Below are 8,767 nucleotides of genomic sequence, written 5' to 3'. Positions count from 1 at the left end.
TGTGCAGCCACAATGCTGCGCTCCTGCAGGTCGGTGGTACGAAGCATCCGCTCATGCACGGTCGAACACTCCTCCCGAAGACGCAAGATCTCCGGAGTCCACCAGAAGAGGTCTCGATGGGGGTCACGATGCGACATGGTGACGCGCTCCATCGTGTCGTCGCATGCATCTAGCATGGCGTCGACCATCCCCTCCTGGCTGACGGCTCGTTCCGGAAAACCGGCCGTCTGGAGTGCGGCTGCGAATGCCTCCACCGAAAACTGCGTCGTCTTCCATCTACGGCCAGCGTGCCGAAACGTGGTAGACGACGAAGAGGACCCCTGTCCCCGCTGGCGATGCTGCTGCTGTTGTCGCTGCTGCCTCCCGTTCAGGTGACGATGCTGCTGCTGCAGGTGCTGCTGCTGCTGGTGCTGCTGCTGCTGGTGCTGCTGCTGTTGTCGTCGCTGCTGGTCAAGAGTTGGAGGCCCCACGGTGAAGAAAATGTACCGGTGGTCCGACGCCGTATAGTGGCACGAAGTGGTGTTCGCTGCCACCTCCCAAGTGTCTGGACGAGCAATGGATGCGCTCGCGAAAGACACATCCACGACACTGGGAGTGGCGACTCCGTTGCCCACGAACGTCGGGACCGATCCTTGGTTCAGGACCACAAGCCCAAGCTGCCGAATTGTATCGAGCAGCTCTTCACCGCGCCGGGTGGTACGTTGGCTACCCCACTCCTCATTCCAGGCGTTGAAATCGCCTGCCAGGACGATGCGAGGGTGGGGTTGGGCCTCCAACTCCACCGCCTCCAGAAGTTGCTCGAACTCGCCGGCGTTGAGACGTGGAGGGGCGTAACAGCTGATGAAGACCACCCCTCCAATCTGCGCAGCAGCCAACCCGGGCATGGCACAGCGCCAGACCCGCTGGATCGGAAGGTGGCCGGTCGCCACCACAGCTGCTCTCCCCGACGAATCCACCGTCCAGTTTCCGCTGCCCTCTGGAGGTCGGTACACCTCTGACAGCAGCAGCACGTCGACCCGCTTAGTGCGGGCTGTTTGCAGGGCCAGATCCTGAGCAGTGCGTCCACCACCCAGGTTGACCTGCATCACCCTCACTACACCCGACACTGTTGACCTTGTCGGCACGATGAGTGGCCCACTCGATGGGGCCCCTGGCAGACAATGCACTTAGCTGCCGACGTGCACTGACTAACGCGGTGGCCTACCTCGCCACACTGCAAACACTGACCCGTCCGGTCAGTTGAAGAACGGCAGTCCCGCGCCAGGTGCCCCATCAGCAGGCAACGGAAGCAACGCTGACGGTCGAGCGGCTTCTTCGGCACTTCACGGATCCCGCTGACACATTGGCAGAGTGTCAACTTCTGACCAATGAGACTCCGTGCCTTGGCCAGTGGGAGTCGAACACGCGCTCGCTTTGTGCCATCACGGAGCTCCCAAAGCTCGACGTGAGTGATGCCAGCCGCTGACCCCAGCTTCTCCTCAATGGCAAGCTTCACGTCACTCTCTTTGGCCAGAGAGTCGACGTTGGTGATGAGAAGCTCACCCATCTCCGTCACCACTCGTGCCTCGCCATCCTCACCTAGCGCTAGCTGGATCCGGCGAGCCAGCTCCGCGCTATCGACGTTCTTCCGCAACGGTACAAGCAGATGACCTTGCACGGTCCGGCGCCCCATGCCGATGTCTGCCCTGACGTCCTGCAGCTCCTGAGATGTACGCAGCTTCACGTACATCTCTGTCCAGGTTTTGTCCGAACCTGGGACCACCGCAATGCGGTCAGGACGCGGAGGACGCCCCTTAGACTGGGCACGATGCTGCTGATGTTGTTGCTGCTGACTCTGCTGCTGCTGCTGGCGCATCTGAGGTGGCCGGTACGGCTGGCCCACCTGCTGCGGTTGCTGCTGCTGCTGAGTCGAACGTTGCGATCGGCTCTTCCGACCGCTCACGACCGTAGCCCAGGACATCTGCTGCTGTTGCCGCTGCTGCTGACGTTGCGGTTGCTGCTGCTGCTGCTGCTGCTGGCCATTAGCCGACACTGCGACCGTCCGTCGCTGCGGCTGTGGCTGGCTGCGCTGCTGCTGCTGCTGCTGCTGCTGCTGCTGCCGCTGTTGTTGTTGCTGCTGCCGCTGCTGCTGCTGCTGCCGCTGCTGCTGCTGCTGCTGCTGCTGCTGCTGCTGCAGTTGCGAAGCTTTCTTCGCACGGTTGCGCTGCTGCCGGCTGCGTTTTGTCCTGGCACTGCCCTGACCAACAGGCTGTGCCGAGGAATGAAGCGCCGTCAAGGAACGCATGCCCTCTTGAAGCGCTTCCAGCGTACACTTCAGGGCCACTTCACGTTCCCGGCTAAGTCGCAGCTCTTCCGTCAGCGACTCGATCTGTTTGGCGAAGTTCTCCAGCATCTTGTGCTGGAAAGCCAGCACCGACGCTTCGCCATCGTCGTGGGGAGCCACGGTTGAAGACATCTCCCCTGCCGCTACCACTGGCGGCACCACCGTCTGCTCGAGAAGAGAGGCGTCGGAAAATTCCGCATCGTCCTCCTCCTCGGAATTATCAGCCTCGGACGGAACCGCCACCGTTGGTCCGGCCGGCCGTGGTGTCTCCGGTAAAGGGGAAGGGGTATCGGACCGCTTCCGAGGCGTGGACGACGACCGCACCCCGGAACGAAGCACCCGCCCCTCCATTCTCCGCTCCTTTCACAAAAAACCGCCTGCACGAATCGTTCAGACGGAACAAGGGAATATTCCCTTCAACATCTGCCAAGGTAACGACCGTCCGTCGCTAGAGCCCCTTTGGCAGATTTCCCGTCCGCGGATCGCAAGAATAAAAAACTCCCACTTTTTTCTTTATTAAAAACAATTTCGCAAGAGAAAACCGCAAGAATAAGAATTTTTAATAAATTCCGCAAGAGATTCAAGAAAACACCAAAAAACGGGTTCGTCGCCTGCTGACGCGTTGAAGTCTCTCGTTTTGGCGTTCCCGGGGAAGGATTCGGAGCCAAAGAACCGTTCCCGGTCTCCTGCTAAGCGTTCCCGGTCTCCGGCTGCGCGTTCTCACTCTCTGACCGCTAAGCGCCGGAAAGGTATGCAATTCGCATCGAGTTTTATAGCACCGTAACGCTTCGTAACGCTGGTGTCCCGGCTAAGCGCTACCGCTACCGGTCACTGGTGGCGCTGCAGACGTCGAAGAGAAGGTGGTTGCTGTCTTCGCTGGAAGTTGCGGAACCCGCCACGGGTGGCGCTGTCGTCATAAAAAGGGAGCTTTTACGTTGGGTTGTTGTCCTCACTGCTCGAAAACGCTTCGTGGTGTTGTTGATGACACAAACACACGCGACGACACACCTGACGCCACCGTACCACGCTGTTGCACGCACTTTCACGTCGAGTTTTTACTGTTTATCTCTTTTTAAAAGCACTTTACGTCGCTGGAAAACGATAGTTTATGCTCCCTAGCATGTGTTTTACCACTTTTCCAATGTTCTAACACGGTATTTCGATATTTATTCGCCACTGAAGTTCCCCATACAAAGTGTATGGGGACACTTTAAACTGAGTTTTAGCGCAGTAAATTGAAGTAAAACGATTTCCTTTTTCAATATTCGCTAAGAATGACACTCAATTCGCCCTTTTCGACTATTGTTCCGCTATTTATAAGCACTTTTGCACAATATTTTTGCAAAAAATACGGAGCGACACAAAGCACGTCTAAACTGCTGGCTTGACAGCTACGCACACTACAGGGATAACTGGCTTGTGGCCGCCAAGCGTTCATAGCGACGTGGCTTTTTGATCCTTCGATGTCGGCTCTTCCTATCATTGTAAAGCAAAATTTACCAAGCGTAGGATTGTTCACCCTTTCAAGGGAACGTGAGCTGGGTTTAGACCGTCGTGAGACAGGTTAGTTTTACCCTACTGGTGTGCATTGTTTGTCGCTATCTTAACGGAATTCCTGTGCAGTACGAGAGGAACCACAGGTACGGACCACTGGCTCAATACTAGTTCGAACGGACTATGGTATGACGCTACGTCCGCTGGATTATGCCTGAACGCCTCTAAGGTCGTATCCAATCCGAGCTGATAGCGCTTCTTATACCCATTAGGTGGTCGTAAGCTAGCGGGCCTAACAACCCTCCGAGAACCGTCCGTGCTGTCCATTGGCACACTGGCGTCTCATCCCCGCTTACTACTAGGCCGCAAAGGGCGGGTTCGCGCTGCACGTGTTAGTACCATACATGTTGGGAACACCGGTGGACGAGCTTGCCGACTGTGGATAGCACTAGTTTCGACACCTACGACCGCCCGCAAACGACGGGACTACAGGCTGGGAGCTTCAAGTTGTAGAGATGCGTTCGCATCGATCCTCTCAGGCGACCCATGCTTGGTGGTTAGTGCTTGCGCGTGCGCGCCCCGTGTGTGCTGGAATTGGCCAACCAGTGCACATTGGTGGTGCGTACCGTGACTTGCACCATGTGACGAGAGTGTTGAAGAACACTGTGTGGTGACTCTATGCCTATGTGATGGGGTGCTTGTAACACACGACCGAACCGACGGCTCGTTGGATGGTCACGACAGTGTGGTGCAGGTGCGCCCATGTGTAACGAATACATTGAGTGCCGTTGGAGGTTAGCGGTTGGTTGGTTGCATGCTACAACTTCGCGTTGTACATGGGCTGGCCGCTGCGCTTCCTTCGGGTTGCCACTTGATGTTGATAGGGTTGATGTATTGTGTTCGTTGACTTTTGGTTCATTCCAAAAGTCTTCGGACTTAGATAATTTTACAAGTGTCGGCGCTCTCGGACCGAAAATAAGAAGACAACTAAGAAGAAAAAGAGAAAGAAGCTAATAGTGGAAAGTATTCTTCTTCAAAGAAGGAACAAAAATTTTACAAGTGTTGAAAAATTTCCTAAGTCCAAAAAATTTTCTAAGTCCAGAAAATTTTCTAAGTCCCACAAAATGGAACATGATGAAGAAGATACAGAAGTTGAAAATTTTTCTAAGTCCAAAAAATTTTCTAAGTCCAGAAAATTTTCTAAGTCCAAAGTGTTGGAACAATTTCCAAAGGCCCATAGGTTGCACTGAATTTTCCTAAGTTGGCCACAAGTACCCATGAGGTATCGAGAAGGTTCACCCGAAGGACATAATATGTCCCAAAGTACCGATAGAGCACCCACAAAGAGCACCCAATTGGCCTAAGTTGGCCAAAAGTACCGATAGAGTACCCACAAGTAGCACTGAGTTGGCCTAAGTTGGCCAAAAGTACCGATAGAGTACCCACAAATAGCACCGAATGGGCCTAAGTTGGCCAAAAGTACCGATAGAGTACCCACAAATAGCACCCAATTGGCCTAAGTTGGCCAAAAGTACCGATAGAGTACCCACAAATAGCACCCAGTTGGCCTAAGTTGGCCAAAAGTACCGATAGAGCACCCAAAAGTAGCACCCAATTGGCCTATGTTGGCCAAAAGTACCGATAGAGTACCCACAAATAGCACCCAGTTGGCCTAAGTTGGCCAAAAGTACCGATAGAGCACCCACAAGTAGCACCCAATTGGCCTATGTTGGCCAAAAGTACCGATAGAGTACCCACAAATAGCACCGAATGGGCCTAAGTTGGCCAAAAGTACCGATAGAGTACCCACAAATAGCACCGCGTTGGCCTAAGTTGGCCAAAAGTACCGATAGAGTACCCACAAGTAGCACTGAGTTGGCCTAAGTTGGCCAAAAGTACTGATAGAGTACCCACAAATAGCACCGAATGGGCCTAACATGGCCAAAAGTACCGATAGAGTACCCACAAATAGCACCGAATGGGCCTAACATGGCCAAAAGTACCGATAGAGTACCCACAAATAGCACCGAATGGGCCTAACATGGCCAAAAGTACCGATAGAGCACCCACATATAGCACCCCATTGGCCTAAGTTGGCCAAAAGTACCGATAGAGTACCCACAAAGAGCACCCAATTGGCCTAAGTTGGCCAAAAGTACCGCCAAGTAGCACCATAGAGGCCCGAGTAGAGCGAAATGTGGGCCAAATTGAACATTTGAAAATTTTTACAAGTCCAGAAAATTTTCTAAGTCCAGAAAATTTTCTAAGTCCAAAGAGTTGGACAAATTTCCTTAGGCCCAAAGGTTGCACTGAATGTTCCTAAGTTGGCCATCAGTACCCATGAAGTATAGCGAAGGTTCACCCGAAAGACACAATACGCCCTAAAGTACCCACAGAGTACCCACAAGTTGCACCCAATTGGCCTAAGTTGGCCAGAAGTACCGACAAGTACCACCATAGAAGCCCGAGTAGAGCGAAATGTGGGCCAAAGTACCGAGTAGTTGCCACAAATGCCCAAATGGATACCAAAATGTGGTACCAAGTACCTAACTGTTGCAACAAATGCTAGCTTTCTGAGCAAAAGCTGTGGACCAATTTCGTAGAAGAACCGCCTAGGCGAAAAGGCAAAAATCGCCGAAGCTGGCCCGCTCGCAGAGCTCGCGGGCCAGGAGATACTCATAGGGCGATTTACTAGAGTGGGGAACTTGAGAATTTTTGTGTCCGAGACTTTGGGCAACTTCGCGGCCGCCCCCTTAAAGTAAAAGATTTTCTCTGGGTGCCTAAAATTCGCAATTCCCGCAAAGTCGGGAAGACGTTAAAGTTTTTGCCCAAAAAATGGCCATCGATTTAAGGTGATTTTCCAATAAGAAAATGCTTCCTATTTTGAATTTTTTCGAATATTTCCTAAACTAAGCGTCGGAGCACATGGCCGTGGAGGAACTTTTGGTAGCTTTTGGCAAGGGCTATCGGATGAAATAATAAGAAAGGCCATCAGAGCGATATTGGATTAATGCGGGCTCATAAACGCACCTGAGAAGTGAAAATTGGTACCTTGCACGCAGGATGCAAGAAATGCTTGAGTGTTAACCATCATCGGTACCAAGTACCTAGGTTATATCGAGTGCGTAGATGGAAGTCGGTACCAAAGGGAAACCTTCCTAGGCTAGGTGCACGCAAGTGAGTATGGATCGATCAGTAGAAAGATGGGAAGCCCAAGGAAACCTTCCTAGGCTAGGTGCACGCAAGTGAGTATGGATCGATCAGTAGAAAGATGGGAAGCCATAGGAAACCTTCCTAGGCTAGGTGCACGCAAGTGAGTATGGATCGATCAGTAGAAAGATGGGAAGCCATAGGAAACCTTCCTAGGCTAGGTGCACGCAAGTGAGTATGGATCGATCAGTAGAAAGATGGGAAGCCATAGGAAACCTTCCTAGGCTAGGTGCACGCAAGTGAGTATGGATCGATCAGTAGAAAGATGGGAAGCCCAAGGAAACCTTCCTAGGCTAGGTGCACGCAAGTGAGTATGGATCGATCAGTAGAAAGATGGGAAGCCATAGGAAACCTTCCTAGGCTAGGTGCACGCAAGTGAGTATGGATCGATCAGTAGAAAGATGGGAAGCCATAGGAAACCTTCCTAGGCTAGGTGCACGCAAGTGAGTATGGATCGATCAGTAGAAAGATGGGAAGCCATAGGAAACCTTCCTAGGCTAGGTGCACGCAAGTGAGTATGGATCGATCAGTAGAAAGATGGGAAGCCCAAGGAAACCTTCCTAGGCTAGGTGCACGCAAGTGAGTATGGATCGATCAGTAGAAAGATGGGAAGCCCAAGGAAACCTTCCTAGGCTAGGTGCACGCAAGTGAGTATGGATCGATCAGTAGAAAGATGGGAAGCCATAGGAAACCTTCCTAGGCTAGGTGCACGCAAGTGAGTATGGATCGATCAGTAGAAAGATGGGAAGCCATAGGAAACCTTCCTAGGCTAGGTGCACGCAAGTGAGTATGGATCGATCAGTAGAAAGATGGGAAGCCCAAGGAAACCTTCCTAGGCTAGGTGCACGCAAGTGAGTATGGATCGATCAGTAGAAAGATGGGAAGCCATAGGAAACCTTCCTAGGCTAGGTGCACGCAAGTGAGTATGGATCGATCAGTAGAAAGATGGGAAGCCATAGGAAACCTTCCTAGGCTAGGTGCACGCAAGTGAGTATGGATCGATCAGTAGAAAGATGGGAAGCCATAGGAAACCTTCCTAGGCTAGGTGCACGCAAGTGAGTATGGATCGATCAGTAGAAAGATGGGAAGCCCAAGGAAACCTTCCTAGGCTAGGTGCACGCAAGTGAGTATGGATCGATCAGTAGAAAGATGGGAAGCCCAAGGAAACCTTCCTAGGCTAGGTGCACGCAAGTGAGTATGGATCGATCAGTAGAAAGATGGGAAGCCATAGGAAACCTTCCTAGGCTAGGTGCACGCAAGTGAGTATGGATCGATCAGTAGAAAAATGGGAAGCCATAGGAAACCTTCCTAGGCTAGGTGCACGCAAGTGAGTATGGATCGATCAGTAGAAAGATGGGAAGCCCAAGGAAACCTTCCTAGGCTAGGTGCACGCAAGTGAGTATGGATCGATCAGTAGAAAGTGGGAAGCCCAAGGAAACCTTCCTAGGCTAGGTGCACGCAAGTGAGTATGGATCGATCAGTAGAAAGTGGGAAGCCCAGTACCAAATGCCCTAGTGAAGACCGTAAACGAATATCATGAACCGATAAGGAGCACCAAATGCCCTAGTGAAGACCGTAAACGAATATCATGAACCGATAAGGAGCACCAAATGCCCTAGTGAAGACCGTAAACGAATATCATGAACCGATAAGGAGCACCAAATGCCCTAGTGAAGACCGTAAACGAATATCATGAACCAAGAAGTAGCAACGAATGCCTGAAAAAGTACCAAGTCCACG

The sequence above is a fragment of the Anopheles funestus genome (assembly GCF_943734845.2).
Source record: "Anopheles funestus chromosome X unlocalized genomic scaffold, idAnoFuneDA-416_04 X_unloc_40, whole genome shotgun sequence".
NCBI classification, from domain to species: Eukaryota; Metazoa; Arthropoda; class Insecta; order Diptera; family Culicidae; genus Anopheles; species Anopheles funestus.
The sequence above is the reverse complement of the archived record's forward strand: the minus strand, read 5'-3'. Positions refer to the sequence as shown.